This window comes from Vidua chalybeata, chromosome 8 (genome assembly GCF_026979565.1).
Source record: "Vidua chalybeata isolate OUT-0048 chromosome 8, bVidCha1 merged haplotype, whole genome shotgun sequence".
Taxonomy (NCBI): Eukaryota; Metazoa; Chordata; class Aves; order Passeriformes; family Viduidae; genus Vidua; species Vidua chalybeata.
In genome coordinates this window covers 3,396,139-3,414,898 of record NC_071537.1, presented here as the reverse complement: position 1 = coordinate 3,414,898, position 18,760 = coordinate 3,396,139, and the positions used below count along the sequence as shown (strand labels likewise).

The 18,760-nt window shown below is 46.3% G+C and overlaps 1 protein-coding gene across 2 annotated transcripts in view; it reads right to left on the bottom strand.

Annotated features, from left to right (window-relative positions):
* The window catches only part of CTBP2 (C-terminal binding protein 2), a 130,324-nt gene that overhangs the window by 57,075 nt on the left and 54,489 nt on the right, over positions 1 to 18,760 (bottom strand). Inside the window, exon 1 of one of the 2 annotated variants that reach the window (XM_053948515.1) lies at positions 11,434 to 11,842. The exons of the other annotated variant lie outside the window; for it this stretch is intronic. The gene's annotated coding sequence lies outside the window, so the exon portion shown is untranslated. Of the gene's footprint in view, positions 1 to 11,433; positions 11,843 to 18,760 lie in introns of those variants that run through there. 2 annotated transcript variants of the gene reach the window in all.

Below are 18,760 nucleotides of genomic sequence, written 5' to 3'. Positions count from 1 at the left end.
CAATAAAAGCCCAGCTCAGAAGACTTATTAAAAATGTGGCAGGAGCTGCTGGGCAGATTCGGCAGGGATGGATAAAATGGAAAAAAGCAGATGTGTGGGGCACAGAAACAAGAGTATATTCCCCAGCCTTTGCATGAGGCTGTAATTAAGAAAGCAGTTCTTCCATTTGTGGGATGGAAGATGCAATTAGTTGTGCACCCAACTTCAATCTATCCCCAATGGTTTCTACAGCCAACCCAATCTCAAAACAATCCCAGGGATAAAGGTCCCCCACCATAAAATAAACACAATCAGACTAGGCAGAACAAAAATCATGGCCAGCAATTAAAAGACAAGAAAACCTCATTGTCTAAGGAAATTTGAGAGGAAGAGGCACACGCACAAAAATTGTACTTCATCCTCAGCAAGATTAGGAAATAAGTGAAGTGATTTACATAGAGTAATTGCATGGTTGTGTTAGCCTCCAACAGTGTCTTTCAAAATGTAAATTTTCTTGAAAACCCTTGGACACGATGATAGCCCATAGCTATTTATTTATTTAAGGAAGGAATTTACTTAAATACAACACTTTAGGAAAAAAAAACCCCAATCCTGACGTAACACATTTAAATAGCTTCTAAATACTGCCCGTTAAAGACCACAATCCATGAGCCAGAAAATGAGTGCAGAGAAAGCTGTATTAGGGCTTTTTTTATCCTGACTTTTGATGGAAAATGAAAAGAAATAAAGGTGATCTTCCAAAGTAAAATGCACGGTTAGATAAAAGCAAGAGAAAAGTGATTTCATGAAGAACATCCTGTCTTCTAAGCTCTTTCTCAACTTGCGCTTTTGTATCATCTTTTTATGGCACATGAGGTAGGACAGGAGCACAAACATCAATCACAGAACCACAGAAGGGCTTGGGTTGGAAGGGACCTTAAAGATCACCCAGTGCCACCCCCTGCCATGGGCAGGGACACCTTCCACTGTCCCAGGGTGCCTCAAGCCCTGTCCAACCTGGCCTTGGGCACTGCCACGGATTGAGCATCCACAGCTTCTCTGGGCAACCTGTGCCAGTGGGCAACGTCTGTTTGAGAGTATCCATGACAGGCACTGCCACCAAACCATCCAGCACCTGGCAGGTGATTAAGATGTGCCCTTTCCAGTGCTCCAGACACAACATCTCACACGTTCCCTGTCTGTCCACAGCCTTGGGAAAGCAGGATGGTGTCCCCTACACCCTGTTCTGTGACAAACCAACCGACTACATTTTCTACCCTCTATGAAATATGGCAGCAACAAAATGGAGAGTCTCTACTACAGAAAACTACCAGCTCCACAAACTGCAAAAGGTCCCACTTCCAAACAGCAAAGGAAAAATTCCATCCTTCTTTCCTCACATCGACATTGGGCTTTCACATGTACAATTCCTCACTTCAACAAGTGCAAATGTTTTGATGGTACTGCAGGATATTTCTTAGGCTCTCAGGAAAAGAGAGGTTTCTGGATGAGGTTTTGTACTCATGATTACTGCAGAACGTCAGTCCCCTCAGCTGGAAGCAGAGCAGGATGCCCAAGCAGAACTGTTGAAGTCAGTATCTGCTGATGCCACGGGCAGCTCTCCCTGTAGCCTCCTTTGTGTAAAGGCCCAGTTTTTCACAGCTTGATCAAATTTGAATTGAGATTTGAAGGCAAGGACAGCCCTTGGAGCTGAGAACTGCTCCAGCCCTGCACCAGCATCCCTGGGTGTTCACTATCCTGAGCTCTGGCCATTCCCACTGCTCAGCGTTTCAGCTGCCTGGGGAGGCCAGGAGGGGCTGGGAACCAGAGTTCAGCGTAAGAAAGGCAAGGCAGGGAAAAGAAAGCAGGAGACACGCAGAGATAATGACAGGGGAGGGAAGCGGACAAAGGAGACGGCACAATGCAGGAGGAGCACTTGGAGAACACTCTGTCATCCCTCCTCCCAGCCAGCCCTAAGTGCAATGCCCTGCTCAGCCCCCATCACCTGCCTCTCCCTCCCAGACTGCAGGGGAGGAGGGAAGCACAGAAGGGAAGGGACAGACAGCACAGTCCTTCTGGGGATGGGATTTTGGGATACTGTCTTTTAAAGCACAATGAGACAACATGGGACGCTCACAGTGTTAAGACACCATTAAACCAAATAGCCCAGTAGGAATCAAAAACAGATTAAGCATTTATACAAACAGTGAGAACAAACACAGAATTGCATTACCCAAAATATTTTTTTTTTTAATAATGCCTCGGAGATATAAAACCCCTCACTTGGGAAGAAGAGGAATCACAACATTTCTGTGTGGCCAGGGTTTGACTTCTCCCACTCCACTGAACACGTTCATCCATTGTATGTGAAATATGATGCTATGGAAAAAAAAAAAGGCTTTTTCTCGGTTTTTTTTTTGGGAGAACTACCCTGGCTGTAAGTCAGACCTTGGGTTTGGCTGGGATAGAGTTAATTTTCTTCGTGGTAACCGGTGTGGGGTGCTGGTTTGGCTTTGCCCTGGAAACAGGGTTCATAATCCAAGGATGTTTTTGTTATTGCTGAGCAGGGCTTACACAGAGTCAAGGGTCTTGTACTGCCCTACCAGGGAGGGGGCTGGGGGGACACAAAGAGGTGGGAAGAGACTCAGCCAGGACAGCTGATCCCAGCTGACCCAGGGATATCCCAGACCATGTGGTGTCATGCTCAGCATGTAGAGTAGGCAAGAGGATGGAAGAGGGGATGTTTGGAGTGTTGGTGCTTGTCTTCCCAAGTCACTGCTATGCATGATGCAGCCCTGCTTTCCTGGGCATGACTGAACTCCTACCTGCCCATGGGAAGTGGGGAGTGAATTCCCTGTTTTGTTTTGCTTACATGCAGGGCTTTTGTTTTGCTTACATGCAGGGCTTACATGCAGGCCTTCCCTATTAAAGTGCCTTTATCACAACCCACGAGTTTTCTCACTCTTACGCTTGCAATTCTCTCTCCCATCCCTCAGGAGGGAGTGAGTGACTGCATGGGACTGAGCTACCGGCTGGGATTAAACCTCAACACCCTCCCAGCAGTCTGCAACCACCCCAGACCATCATCACCCTCAAAAGAGTGAGGGCAGGACTCCTGCTATAAAGCCATTAATTAGGTTTAATGTTTTCAGTTATTATCATGATTTTGCTGCCGCGGGTGATGTTCTGTGTTAAGGCTTCTCTGTGGGAATGCCTGGATGCTGCTGGGGGTGGCAGGAAGAATTATTTGTCCAGCTTCTTTTCCAGCCCAGAAAACTAGCAACCCTTCAACTGTTTGACTGGTGCCTTCCCCTAAAACCTGCTGGGGAAGGTGCACTCCCTGAATGCAGGGAAAACAGGGAGGCAGCAGGTTAAACGTGTTCATGGAGAACCAGCACTCCCACATGAGCACCTGCTGGTGGCACACAAAGGACTCTTGCACTCCTCATCACACAGACAAGGTGAATAACACCCTGTACGAGTCTTGTGCTGAAGAAGTGGTAACAATTTTGAGGAACTTGCTATTATATGAGTGAACAAAATGTACCATAATGGCATATGAGCCTGCACATCTGCTGCTAAATTAAACACGCTACATAATGATGCAGACCACATCTTAAAACACTATGCAACGAGATACAGTCTCTGCCAAAATAATGAGGCTTCAAAGATGACACAGAGAGCCTGATCCTGCATCCCTTACAGACTCTGAAAGTCACAGTGATTATTCCTCAGCAGTTCTACTTCATCAAAGCTACTTGTTGACTCGGGAGAAGGAGAATCACTATTATATATAGGTGCTCTTCAAAGGGAAAAAAGACATATGGGTTTGTAGCATTTTTCTTCCTGTTTTAATGATGCGTAAAGCACAAGAGAGGTTTTTGTTTGGAACTGGATTTTTAGAAAAGTTTCTGTAAGAATTGTGTGTCAGGCTACAAATTCCTCTTCAGGCTGGGTTCTCAGCAGCCAGACAGATATTATGAAGATCAATTGAAATGACAGTATTCAGGTTGCCTCAATAGTCATGGAACAAAAAAGAGGGGAGTGAGACATCCCTTTTATTTTCAACTTCTTTTACCTATTTCAATTTTCAACATTAGCGATTTGCTCTTGACTTTGAGAAAAGAAGATCCAGACAATGCTCCCTTGCCAGGTAGTAAGAGCCCTCCACAGATCCTCTGTGAGCTTTCAAGTAAAACTAGGAAATACCAGAACTGGCACTCCTTTCATTCCTAAAGCTGAAGTACAAACAAGCAACCCCGACAGACAGCAAGAAAATTGCTTTAAAGAAAATAACTGTCATCTCTCTTTCTGGCACCAGAAGTGAAGCAGGTTGATGCTCTGCTTACCCTGCACCAACAGCCTTCAGAGGCTGGTGTCGGGCAAAACAATAACCAGGAGCTGAACCCCAATTACCCACTTAGCTTTGAGAGTGCTTAATCTATTTGCTAATTAATCATGGGCCTCCTTCAACCTCTCTTATCTTGTTTTTCTAAGTATCTGACGCTGATAACATGCACACTGATCCTGCTGAAGCACGTAAAGGGCTGGAAAACTACCCTTAAGTTTTCAAATGAAACAAGAGGAAAAGGTACATAAATAATTTTACATTCTCCAGGGGTCCCTGCCATACTGTAAAATAAAACCTCATTCTATGTTTTAACAAAATTCCTTAAATTACAAATTACTGACTTGCACTAATCGCAACGATCAACACTGGAGAAAGGTGAACCTTCACTGTTTGCACATCTGGATAAGCAAAAGCTCTTCTCTACTCAAGCCATTAGTTGCTCCTGTACCAAAACCAGCACAGCAGATTAGAAATCCTGAGAAAAATGAGTATTTGCCGGTTTGTTGGATGAGTTATGCAGTTACTTGTCCATTAGAGGGCATTTTATACTGCGGAGTGAAGCGCCGGCAGCTTGGGAACAGCATCACTAACCCCATCTGGAGCTGCTGGAGAACAGTTTCTGTCGACTCTCATTTAGTAATTGCCACTTTTCAACCTTTCCATATGCTGCATATAGATGAGCAAGCAAGAGCAAGGACAAGAAGAAAATAAGATGAAACAGCTATAAAAAAAAGTCCTGCTTAAATAAACCCTTTGGTGTGCAGTTATTGTTGCTTTCAAGGTTTGGTTTTGTTCAGTTCTCGCCCCCCCCCAGCTATAACACAGCAAACTTCATCCTTTTCACTCTCACAGATAGCATTTTATGTTTTAAATTTTGAACATGATTAACTGAGAACAACTGCAAACTGTGCCGTGGCATCATTACCCATCTCTGGAGCTAGATGGGAGAGCTCATCCATCTCTGGAGCCGAACAAAGGCAAATCCAGCTTCCTCAGTGCCAAGAGGCAGGACATGGCCACTTACCTTCAGATGTCTCCTTCTGGTTACTACTAATACAGCTAAATGTGAACTGTAAATTGCTTTCAGCTTCTGCTGGCTAGGGAACCACACAAAGCCACTCACTCCCCTGCTCCAGTGGTTTTCCTCTCCCCGTATAAATGCAAATCAAATTAGGAAAGAGGCAGATATCTCGCTATACATCTCCAAATATACGTATGTTTGTAATCAGGGTGACCGAACTTCCTGACTATGAGCTGCATACCAAAATCTCCACGGGGCCAAGAGCCACATATACCAAGAGCCAACCTCTGTACCCCCTCCTGCCACACACATCCCATGCCCTGTGAATCCCCATGTTTCTCCCATCCCCACAACTCTGTGCTGCTGATCCCCCAAGCCCAGCTCCTGCCATGATCTCAGGGTTTGCAGAGGCACCACAGCAGCACTCGGAGCCCCTGCCTTGCAGGATGTGACTGAACATCTGCATGTAGGAAACACTCCTGCACTACTCACAAGTTACTCCTGAATTCCTCCTCAGTAGAAAGTTCAAAACAGCAAGAGCAGCAATACAAACCCAAACCACCCCAGGATCAGCACATTCCCTTGGGATCCCAAGCCAAAGTACCAAGACTACAACCAGGACCACTTGTCTGTGAGACTCTTGCAAGTCCCTGGCTCTGTATCACTACTCCTAATTAAAAGAAACAATAAAATAAGGATGAGGATATCCTTACAGGCAAAGCCATGGCACACTCAGTGTCCTGAGTTGTAACCAGGTGCTGCTGCATTGCATTACCTGACAAGGACATGATGGCACCCACATCTCAGCTCTACAGATGTACAGGACACACAGCTGGAGTGTCTCCAACTCTGGAATTCTAGCCTTCACTCCTAATTTCTTAATTCTTCCATAATCAGGATCAAGCAATTAAATATTACATGAATACCCACATATGCTGGGAAAAGATCACACCATCCACTTCTTCAAATCCCAGTGGAAGCCCAGAGGAGGAACCTTCAGCCCTGCAGGAGATGCCACCATTCACCCAGAGGAAGAGCCTCACTCATTTAAAGAGCAAAGATGAAGCCCCTCCTGCCCCAACAAACCAGGAGACTCAGCTTTCCTCCAGCACACTGAACTCCCCCACTCATGGCACAAATTCAATCATTTTGAATCCTTGTCCTGGGATCTCTGCCTGGACTCTGGGAATAGTGAAAGGCATCAGTGACACTCTTCTGTCTCCAAGAAATCTTTGGAGTTATAGTTTGCCCTTATCTTAGTGCTTATATTTACAAGCCACTCTTACATAAAAAGCACTCATCTGCATTGACTTATTTAGCAACATGAAATAAAATAGCCTGAAGCTATTCGTGTTGCTTAACGTACTTATTTTTTTAATGTAGACGATGCTCTGTGTAAAGGAATATTCAAAGGGGAAAACTGTGGTTTGTTTGTAACACTTATTACTATCACTGAAGAAAATATGTTCTAACAAGTCTCGGAAGGGGGAAACACGTGTAATACCTTTAACAGCTCAGCTAATTCATCTTCTGCTGGCGAAATCTCAAATGGAAACTCTCAGAATGGAAACATGGAAAAACCCCTTTCTCATGGTCTGAGACCTGTTCCCACTATACAATCTCTTTCCATCGGAGTGAGTCCTGTTTGTTTTCAGCACACAGCAGCTTTACTCGACAAAAAAAAAAAAAAAAAAAAAAAAAAAAAAAAAAAAAAAAAAAAAGAGAGTTCAAGAGTTCAAGGCTACGTCTCCATTCAGGCGTACACCCACAATGAGAACTGGGCTCTCCGGCCGGCGCTGGAGGCATTCCTCTCCCTCCACCTACCCACAAAAGGGCCTTGTCTGAGGGAAATGAGAAAGGAAGGAAGGGGCAGGATGCAAAGAACACCAGAGAGGAGAAGAGCCCAGCCAGGTGTTGGGGCATTGAGCACCAAGGAGGGCTTGGATCATGAAATGGGCCAGCAATGAGGATGGAGGGTGGCTTTTGGAGTAATCAAGGGTCTGGGGAGCCCCCAGGGATCTGCCATGCTCCAGACAATACTGAGCTCCACGGGGTCAGGCACAGGCAGGATGGAAATGTGTGAGTGTTTCCATGAAGTCCCGTGGGAAAGAGCCCATCGGGATGCGGGGCGGCTCCGGGACGGCTCAACTGCTGAACGCTGCCTCCTGCTGCCCCTCCCATCCCATCCCTCCATCCCTGCCTCTCCCTGCTGCTTCCAGCATCACTCACACCGAGTCAAAGGAGAGGGAAGGAGGGAGCCACGTGAGCAGAGACAGGTCTCGATAACAGCAATAAATAAGATGAAATAATTCTCCCACTACCAACCTTTAGCCAAGAGTATCCTCCGCAACCACCAGGTTTGCAAAATCGACACATTTTTATTCCGAGCCTTGCCAGCTCTCTGTGGCAGGGCAATTTTGGGATTTAACAACACTCAGGTTACTGACCTAAATTCATAGAGGCTCATCTGGAGCCATAACGGTCCATTGTGTGCCCAGGCCTGCTCAGGACTCCTTAATACACAGATTATTGATGCAATGAACTGTGACGGCTCCCATAGAGCTGTTAGGGTTTATTGTAGCAACACCTACTCGTCCCTTTAATGCGCGGATCGGTGACACAATAGACAGAAACGGCCACGACTTGGGGATGCATTATCCCACGGATCACTGGCCTGACAGCAATGGCTCCAGCCTCCTGCCTCAGTGCAGCCAGCAGCAAACACACCGAAACCGCACGTTCCCAAACCCTGGGGATGATGGCAGAGAGGTGCAGGACCTGGCAATACAGGGACAGTGCCCCACGAGCCACCCAAACCTCTGAGAGGTGGCATTTGCAGACAGCAATTTGCTACTGAAAATAAGGATTTATAATGAAAGTCCTGGTGGAATCAAACTTTTAGCAAGAACAGCCACAGGCCTGCATTATAGATCAAGGCTAAAAATCCTGTCTGAGAAATACATGGAAATTAGCCAGAAAAAAATCAGCGTCCAATTTTCAGCATTAAAAAAAAAAAAAAAATTATGTTCCAAGAGAATGCGACGAAAGCAAGCGCAAAAGGAAAGTGCACAAATATCTGTATTTCTCTCTTCTTTGCTTCTTAAAGAACAAAAATAATCTTACGAGGCTAGAGAACTAAGTAGCGTTTAAAGAAAATCACTGGTACAGGGAGTCCTGGACCTGGGGCTGAGGAAAGGAAAATTTAAGACATCACCATGAATCAAGCATTTGCAGCATTTGCAGCCTCCTCACAAACATCAGCGAACTGTTCAAAAAGCTGCAGCTGGCTTTGCATCTTCCCCACCATTTACCAGGAGCTTTTTTTAACATCGGTGACACTTCACATTCAAAACTGCAGTTAAAAATAGACCACTGGTCCTCCCCTTTTAGCCCTGCAAATTCCCTGCCCTCCTCTCTGCCTCCCTGCACACTCACTGGTCTCTCCTTCCCCTCCTGCCCTGTCATCAGCCACGGGGTGATGGAGGGGTGAGGGGGGCCCTGCCCAGCTGCAAGTCCCAGAATCATGGAATCAGAGAACAGTTTGGGTTGGAAGGGACCTTACACACTGGCTAGTTCCAAATCCCTTCCACTAGACCAGCTTGCTCCAAGCCCCAAACAACCTGCCTCTGAACACTTCCAGGGTCCTCTCACTGCTCCCCAGTACCTCATCTGACCCTGGGAGCATCCCTCTCTCATTTCATCCCAAAGCTCCTAGCTTTATTTACAGGAATGAAGGCAATGGCTCTATTCTTGGTTTCCCCTCCCACCCGCTTTTGCAGAAGATGTGAGTCTAAGGTTTTAAAAAACAAAGCACCCAACGCTAATGTTTTCTCTCTGGCCTTAAACCCTGCAATCAGCAGATCAAATGTGAGTGTAGAGAAAGGAATTCCTTTCTTATCCATAGCTACTTAAACACTGAACCTTCAAAACCTCCTCAGGAAACAGGCCTGGGGAACCGCTGCTGCTACTACAAGGAGCCCAGCACAAGAGAGACTCGAAAATCAATATCCTTCACCCAACTTATCAAATTTACCGAGGACATTTATACAGTGTAATTAAATAGAAAAGAGATACAAATACAAAAGAGTATTTGCACGGCACTGAATAGCAATTGCATTATCTCTGGGACAGAGGACACTTTGACAAAAAGGAGGGAAAACACCATATATCAACTGAAGAAGCTGCAAGGAGCACGGGGAAGGTCTCTGCTCTCATAGCTCACGGGGAATGTACAGCACTTAAGTAGAGACAGCCACAAAATATACATCAGCACGTACACCTAAGGCATTTCTGCAGGTCCTGCTCAGTCAGCCAAAACGATGCTGTCAGAATTACACTGGTGATGGATATGGTCCAGTTGCCTCTCAGACTTGTGTAGGGTCTCCAGCACATGTTGGGGCACTTCCCCCTCACTGGCGTGGAAGCAGAGCAGACGCTATTATGTTGCTTTTCAGCATATGAATGTACCAAGTAAAATCAATTTTGCCCAGTAATCCACTTGGTAAGTCAGGGATGCTTTCCACAATCAGCAGCCACCTCTGCAGACTGGCAAGATAAAATCTCTGCAAGGTTAAACCTGGGAAAGGCTGACTGCCAGTGCAGGGCAAACGAAAACACTGGGGAAAATGCAAACTAGATTATCTGGCTATTTGTTAAACAATTCTTCTCACAAGGCTTGTGTTACAAGATTTTTGTGAGTGGTCCTTGTTTTCAGGTAGAGCCAGCTCTGGCTCCGCACTCCAAATCCCTCCAGGCAGCACACTGCTGTGGATGGGACATCTCTCTTGCCATGGTGACCCTAAAATTCAGAATAGCCCAGTGTGGTGCTGGACACACGCTCAGTGCTGGGGAACAGTGCTGGGTGGGTTTGTAATTGCTGATCTGCTTCTAGATCTGCACCCTCAAAGGTGTCATCTTTAGGGCTGCCTTCAACAATTAGGCATTGCCTAATTACAGTGACCAATAAAACCCAACAAACAAGATGGGTAGGATCCCTGCACATTGCTCCCACAACACCAGGTGCCATCCCCCCTTCCCAACATCCTCATGGGGATGAGTGAGCATCAGGTTAAAGGCTCCTTTGTTGCCTCTCTTGGGTCTTCGTTCTTTAATGTGAATCACACTCCACTCTATTTTGAGCAATCCTTTATTAAAAGTGCCTGTGAGTCATTTTCTCTAAACTTGAAACTCTAAAAATGGTTATGTTTGGGTAGTAGTCAGGAATTTTTAAGAATTTGCATTCTTCTCTTTTTGATCTAACAGGAAAAGGAGGGTAACCTGACTCACAGAGGGTTTGTTTCCCCTTGTCCTGCACAGAAATGCTGCTCTTGGATAGAATCACAACTCATGAAGTAAAACTTCTCAACATCTTTCACCAAGTACAAACAAAGAGTACTGAAAAAACAAATACAAAACAAAATATCTCTTTAGAGAAAGACAAAAAACCCAACAAGTGACAACCTGGAAGTAACTTAAGTTCAGTATTAAAAGTTCAGTATTAAGTTCAGCTATTAAAAAAGAGTCTTTACAGGTAAAGCTGTGAACTTTGGATTAACATACATCCCTTTCCAGATGCATAACACAGTAACTGAAAATCATACTGCTAATTTTTCATACTTCCAATGTACCCCACAGGCAAGGTTAAAGATTTTTCCCTGTGAGGGTGGTGAGGCCCTGGCACAGGGTGCCCAGAGAAGCTGTGGCTGCCCCTGGATCTCTGGAAGTGTCCAAGGTTATACAGGGCTTGGAGCACTCTGGGATAGTGGAAGGTGTCCCTGCCCATGGCAGGGGGTTGGACTGGATGGGCTTTAAGTTTCCTTCCAAAACAATGCAGGATTCTGGGATTTGCTCTCTGAACCCAGGACAAGTTTTGTACTGCACAGCACAGCAAATGAACTGGCCCAAAAGCACCACATGGGGCTTTTTTCATCACAGAGACACCTCATCCTGCTTGATGACATCCCATGAGACACTACTGCCACGTCAGCTTTGGAAACAGGCTCTTCACCAACAGGGAAAGGTGTCCAAAGAACTGATGGCACACACACCAGTCAGCCTCCACTCTTCCCTCCTCCATTATTACCTTACTGCAGAGCTTGCTCCCGTGGTCTCCAGGCAGGACTGGCAGAAGAACACAGGCTCTGACCAGGAAATCCACCAGAGAAATCACCTTTAAATGTCTCCTGGATGAACTAGGCATCTCTGATGTTCCTGGGCACACAAGTCATGGCCAGACTTGCGTGTTACTTGGCCTGTCAGGAATGAGAGCTTAACTGCTCTTCCCACCACATTTGCATTCCAAACTGCTTCAGTTCCTGCAGAGATCCCCACCCATCACCATCCACAGGTGGTGTGGGAGGGAGGAAGACACCGTGGTAAAAAAGCAACACCAATGCAATCTCCAAACAGAGTAGACTGGGATGGAGCTGAAATCCTCTTGATTCCCTTGGGCAGGACCAAGACCCATGGGGAAGAGAGGAGAAGGCACCAGCAGGTCCTGGGATGGCTCCACACAGATAAAAGATCCAGCTGCCACTGTTTTACTTTTTGAGCTTGGAGGTGATTCCAAGATCCCAATCATCCTGCTCAACCACCACAAACAGGGATAAGGGTGATGGTCGTACTGCTCCAGCCATGGGGTTTCAAATCCAACCTGTGCAAGGAATGCTAGGGAAAATATTATAAAGGGAAACTCACTTCCCCCAGCTGCCTGATAGAGCCCATCACAGGAAACATCTGCCATCCTCCACAGAGGACAAAAATCAGAAGGAAGTGGTTGGTCCATCCAGAGAAAAGAAAGTCAGATTAATGCTGCATTTCTAATTAGAAGCACACAGGTCCTGCCCAAGGTAGGAGATCCACTTCTGCAGGCAGGTCTCAGCCAAACAGGTTAAATAAGGAGTTTTATAGACTGCTGAGCATGAAAACAGCAGCAGCCCACTTGATGAGGTCAGGGACTGAAGCGGCCTATGGTACTTGTAAGAGAAAACATCTGTTGGTGTTAAAAGGTCAGCAGGAAATGAACACTATTTACTCTGTCCTTACTGGTTGGGCCACTGCTCCTCGAAAGAGAACCACACATGGCTCAGCTTAGCGCCGTCCCCTCGACAGCTGCCCCACAGCTGCCCACCTTCAAGTCCTCTTGTTGCACCCAGGAACCCTCTGAGCAGCCCCTGGGAGGGGGATGAGGCTGTCCTTCCCCCTGGCAGACCCCAGGGAGCCCCACTCCCCCCTCGTGGGAGGGAAAAGTCCTTCACACCGGCTCAGGAACAAGCCGTTAAAATAAATCCGTCAACATAAAAGCGAAAAAAACAAGAAGTTTCTTCTGAAAAACAGGAAGCGTGAGGTACATCGCGGCTTAAAATAGCGCCCGCTCGATTTGTTGACAAAACATGGGTCCCAAGGGGTCGTGCCTTTCTGTAGGTTTTTATTTTTCCTGCGGACTGCCGGGAGCACCTCCGTGGTTGCCCGGGGCTCTCCTGCCCTCGGCCGGGGCTGGCACCGCTCCCTGTGGGAGGCCGATGGCCGCGGGCCTGGCCGCGCTTCCTGTGCGCGCCACGGGGATCCCACAGGAAAGCCCGACGGAAAACGGCCCCCGCTGCGAACCGGGGCTCGCTCCAACACGCAGGGCGAGTGTTTAAGGCTGGCACCCCCTCCTTAAAGCCCAGTCTGAAGTTCTAAGCGCGCAGGAAACTGGTTTCAGACTTTCCCTCGCTTGCTCTTCACGCGTAGAAGAGCGCAATGCTGGCCAGGCAGGACGAGCTGCTGGCACCTCGGGACAAGCTTAAAATGATAATGGTCTGATCCCGAGCCCTAAAGCCAACAAAAATTCCTAAACCAGGAATTTCAGGACGGCATCTTCTGCAGAACAGAGGAGGGAGGAAATTTTATGCTTCAGCAGTCCGTCAAGGTTGTGTGATACTCTCCCATTCCTCAGTAACTCCTCAGGCTGGGTTCTGCCTCTCTTTCCCCACAATCACAAAACCTGATTTGTGATTGGTTTGAAAGATCCTTAAAGATAATGCAGCTCCACCCTTCCACACCTTCCACTATCCCAGGTTGCTCCAAGCCCCGTCCAACCTGGCCTTGGATGCTTCCAGGGATGGGGCAGCCACAGCTTCTATGGGCTCCCTTTGCCAGGGCCTCACCACCCTCATAGGGAACAATTCCTTCCAAATAGCTAACCTACATCTCCCCTTTTTAGTTTAATACCATTCCCCCTTGTCCCATCCTGATTCAGTCTGCAGAGGGGGAAAGCAGCAGCATTTTTTTTGTTTTAATTAAAAAAAAAGCCTGAACCACATTAAAGCAAGAATAACACCCTCAGATGATCTAGTGTAGACTAAAAGGACTGTACTGAAAAGCAGGATGAGATATCACCCCTTTCCACATCCCCTGGCCTACAGACCAAGGCTGCCTGTAAGCCCTGCCCACCTTCTCCTTACACACCACACCAGACACGAAGGGGCCCCAGTCGTGAATAGCTAATTATTGGCCCACATTAAATTATTTCTCAAATTAAGATTTGTGGGTTTTTCCTCTCGCCTAACAATACGCCTTTGAGAGCAGCATTGCAAACACACTGGAGCAGGGGCAGCAGTGTAGCTCCATGTGCAATTAGGCCAGCATGTGGATCTTATTGCTCCTAAGGACTCTTATTTGATTTCCCGCACCACCAACTGGTGAGAAGTTTTCAAGTCTATATAGAGAAGAATTAGATCACTCTTTGGGGTGGTCGCATCTGGGGTTGGAAAACCAGATGGAGCGCGTTTTCCCGAGCCCTTTGTAATTGAAGCAGCACACCAAGTTGCTAGGGAGCAGGAGAACACAATCACTGCTCTGGGGCAGCCCGCAGCAGCGCCGGTGCCGCGGCTGCCAACACTCGCAGGCACCGTCTGAAGGGCCAGCAGGGAAAACGGTCACACAGGCTGGGGTTTGGACAACATCAACGTGAACGTGGACCTGCTGCAGGCAGGGAGGAGCTCTGGGACTCCTGAACATAAATATCTGCACCCACGGTCATGGCGCCGCCAAAGGAACCCAGGAGATTAATTTCTTCAGCTCCCTAAAAATGCAAAATTCTCAAGAGTTGGCTGAATCTGGGGAATGAAGAGGAGAGTGCAGGAAGGAGCAATATGGAAGCTTCAGCATTTCAAAGGTGTGTGGAGACTGAGCCGTGAACACTGCCCTTCCTGAGGACCAGGAAGGTGCATCTGACAGAGAACAGGATGGACATAATGCTTTCCTAATCAAAACATGTTTTATTGACTGAAGTGAGAGATGGATGAAGTGGTTTTATCCAAACCTTGACCAGCAGCATTACACATACACACAGAGCTACAGCCTAACCACAGACTGGTGTGAGCTGGAAGGGACCTCAGAGCTCATCTCATTCCCACTCCCTGCCATGGGCAGGGACACCTTCCACAATCCCAGGCTGCTCCAAGCCCTTTCCAGTGTGGCCTTGAACACTTCTAGGGATGAAGCTTCTCTGGGCTTCAAGTGCCTCATCACTCTCACAGGGAAGAATTTCTTACTAATACCTGATCTTATCTTGCCCACTGTCAATTTGAAGCCATTCCCTCTTGTCCTGTCATTCACCCAAAGCCCCTTTCCAGCTCTCTTGGAGCATTTTTAGGTACTGGAAGGGGCTCCAAGGTCTCCTCAGAGCCTTCTTCTCTTTAAGTTGAACAACATCAGCTCTCAGCCTGTCTCCAGAGCAGAGGTGTTCCAAATGGCACAGTCTTTGCCAAGGAACGGCTATTTTAGAGACAAAAAAATGCATCTATTTTCCCTGGTGCTGAACCGTGTGCCACATTTTAAAGCCTGTGGGTTTAAAACCTCCTTATCAGCAGCTAACACGGAGCACAGGTCCCCAAGATGCAGGAAGCAAATGGAAACCCTACTCTCCTTTCCTTTCCTGCTATTTATTTTCCTCCTTGGAACTCAGAACATGCAACAACAAAGTCACAAGTCAAGCCATAAAAATGAGGTGGAATTTCTCCTTCAAATGCTGAGTTTGCAGCTGGAGGAGCGGGAGCAACCTACATGCCAGCTTCCCACATGGCATCCCTGGGGCAGGGATGGTGAGGGAAGGCTGTTCTTCCTCCCTCCACCAAATATCCCCAAAGCACAGCGATTTAAACATGAATTAGCAATTCCAGCCTAAGCAGAACACCTTTCAGTATTTGTTTGGGGTTTTTTTTCAGAAGGGAGCAACAAATACAAAAACAAATATATGTCCAGAGTCAGCACTGCACAACTCAAAAGCCACACGGATGACTCATTTCCCATGAACATGGCCTGCATATAAACACTCACCTTGAAAATAATCCTGCAACACTGTACCAGGAGAGCAGGAGGGTGGTGGGGAGCTCATGGCAGAAAAAAGAGGGAATGGGTAATGGGAAAGCTGTCAGGAAGAGCAGGGCCCAACAGAGAAATCCCCCTTGGAAAGCACTTTCAAGCACCTGGACAGAAAAATCCCCTTGAAAAGCACTTTCAAGCACCTGGCTCAGCTATTTTATCAGATTTTTGCATTCCACACAGCCCACGTGTTTTGTGCATGAAAATAAAGATTTTCCTTTCTGCAAATTATTGGCATTTTGAGTTGGTGTTTGAGGAGGACTCAGCTTTTTAAAGATTATTACTTCATAGGTGTTTTCATCTTAGAAAAAATAAGATAATATTTTCCTTTGAAGACACTAAGCTGACACCTTTGGTTTTGCATTTTTTACATCCAATTCCACACTGGTTAGGCTTTTCCTTCTCAAACCAGCATTATTCTGGCCTTCCTTTCTGTATCCACCTTTCTCCTCTCTAAACACGTTGGAGTATAACACAAGCTACACCAGACCAACCCTTCCATCTGTGACTACAATGAACTCCTCCGAGGCCCTGGAGCATCTGGAGCCACTGGGATTTCTGAAATAACGTGATGAAATATCTGGGTGACTACACAGCCAACTCTGAGCAGCCAATTTTAAATTTCTGGTTGGTGGTGCACCAAGGGAGCGCAAGGTTCAAGTGCTGGCCATCACACAAAGTGTTTCACAATGAATTCCCACTGCTTTGTAACCCAGCTGCCTTGTTTAAAAACCAGTGCAACTCTCTGAGGTACACAAATAATTAATTTCAACCCAAGCTCTAAAGCAACAGTTCCCAAACTTTCTTTCCTGGCTGTGACCTCATTTTACAGACCAGTAGCTCCGTGCAACCCCAAACAGCAGAATAAATATGGAACAAAATGAAATTTCCATCAGGCTCACGACCTTGTTCATAACACCCCCAAACCTCATTCTGGAGCCATCACTCCACTCTGGGAAGTGTTGTAACACAAATGCTGTTGGAAATCCACACCCAGCCCTGGACAAACCCCTGGTGGCACCCACAGAGCCACCCACAGAGCTCCACGGTCATGGAGGGGAGACCAACACCTTTGGTTCTAGGCTAAAACCCTTATTTACCCCATGAGTTCAGTGATGTCTCCCTGGTTTTTCCCAGAAATGCCCCCAAATCTCTCCAGCATGTTTCATAAACAGCAAAGCCCCAAAATGTGGATGTTACTGAAGAGCATCCTAAATAAATCCCTTTCCAATTACCTCCCCTGGCATTTTTTATTGCCTCAAGACAGATTTTAGCTTTAGGGGAACTCCGGTGCTTTCTGCACACTGCTGAGGATGCAGTCAGTGTCACAGACATAAATTATCAAGTCAAATGACTTGCTCCACTATGTAGCTTTGGTGGCAGGAGCTGAGATTGGAATTAAGGTTTTCCTGGTTCCCAGATCAGATCCTGCACAATTACAGTTTCGCAGCCAACTGCACAAAGGGGATGTTTCCAGGCTGGATATCAGAGACCAGCAAAGGGAAAACAAACAATGGGAATCACTTCAGAAAAACTTGATCTCTTCCTCTCTGACTCCAAGTTCATGACTTTGGCACCATCCCTGATGGTGGTGACTTACACAATGAAAAAGGCAACAAAAAAAAAAAAAAAAAAAAAGCTAGTTCATGCAGTTGAGAGGGAGTAGAGCAACACAGATTCTGGGAAGGGATTTTTTAGCCATCTGCCCTCTTCCTGACAAATTTTAAGAGATGAGAAATTCCCAAAATGATTTATCTGGAGGGTTGGACCATGAACTGGAGCAGCGTGGCCATAATGGCTGTGAAGTGACATTCCCTGCACACACACACTGTATCCCAGGGCAGTAACCTGAACAGTAAACACGAGGATATTCCCCTACATGTGCAGAAAACCAAGGATAAAAATTCAGTCCTTTGGCTCCCTACTGCCGTTAAAATTAATTGCCACATAAAATTGCTGATTCCTACCAAATGAAGCTACCCAATTTATCAACTCAAGGATAGAGCAAACTCACTCGTGGTTTAAACACTTTATCTGAGTTATTAGAGGATTCTGCACCAGCGACAGTTTTATGGATAATGTAGGTTTTGTAAATTCATTAGTACGGGACGAACTTTCAAAGTAAACAAAGGCATTAAACAAACACCACAATACTGTATTTACACACAAATTAGATTTCCCTTCCCTTTCCAAAGCCTTGCTGGGATACTTGAAGGAAAAATAGGAAAGAAGGTCTGCTGTAACACTACATGAAGGGAAAACAGGGCAGTTCATTAGCACCTGAATCAGTGGGGGCTGAGCTCAGACCTGTTTCCTGACCTAATACATGAGCAGGTCACTTGTTGGCTTCTGATTCAGCCCCTCCAAGCTCTTAAATTGTTGAAGAAGCATTTCTATACCACAAAAGGAGACTGGACCTGCTCCAGAGCCTGTTGCAGTTTGTGGCATCTTTCCACTGATTTCAGCAGGCTTTAAAACAAGGGCACAATGTCCCTTAATTAAAGGGACCACATCATCTGGAATCTACTCCATTTCAACCTAAGTAAAAACCAGCTTCAAACCTATTCCTGGGTGAATCCCCCTGACCTTTTCCCGTTGATTAAATGCTTTCCCTCCCAGCTGAGATAGGAAATAGCTGCCAAGATGACACGGGACATGGAAGAAAGAGAAAAATTGTGTCTCTATGACTTGCTGTCAAACCAAAGGAGACACTGAAAATAAGAGGAAAAACATTTTTTGGACTTTCTTACAACAAGAGACGTTAAAAACAATTTCAGAAGGAAGCACAAATTTTCAGCTGATACTGCTTCTCCGGCAAGAAATCTCATGATGGAAACTGTTTTAACCTGTACTTGCTGGAAGGAATGACTAACATTGCTATAAAAAAAAAAAAAAAGAGATTGTAGAAAAAAAAGCACTGTTTTTCTCCACTTTTCCATTCTGTTTACTCTGTGCATTTATCACCAGCATGTGTGGAAGCAGCCTCACTCTTTCCCCTGTGCAGGCAGTGAGTTAGTCACACTTTCCCCTGTTGTGTAGCTCCT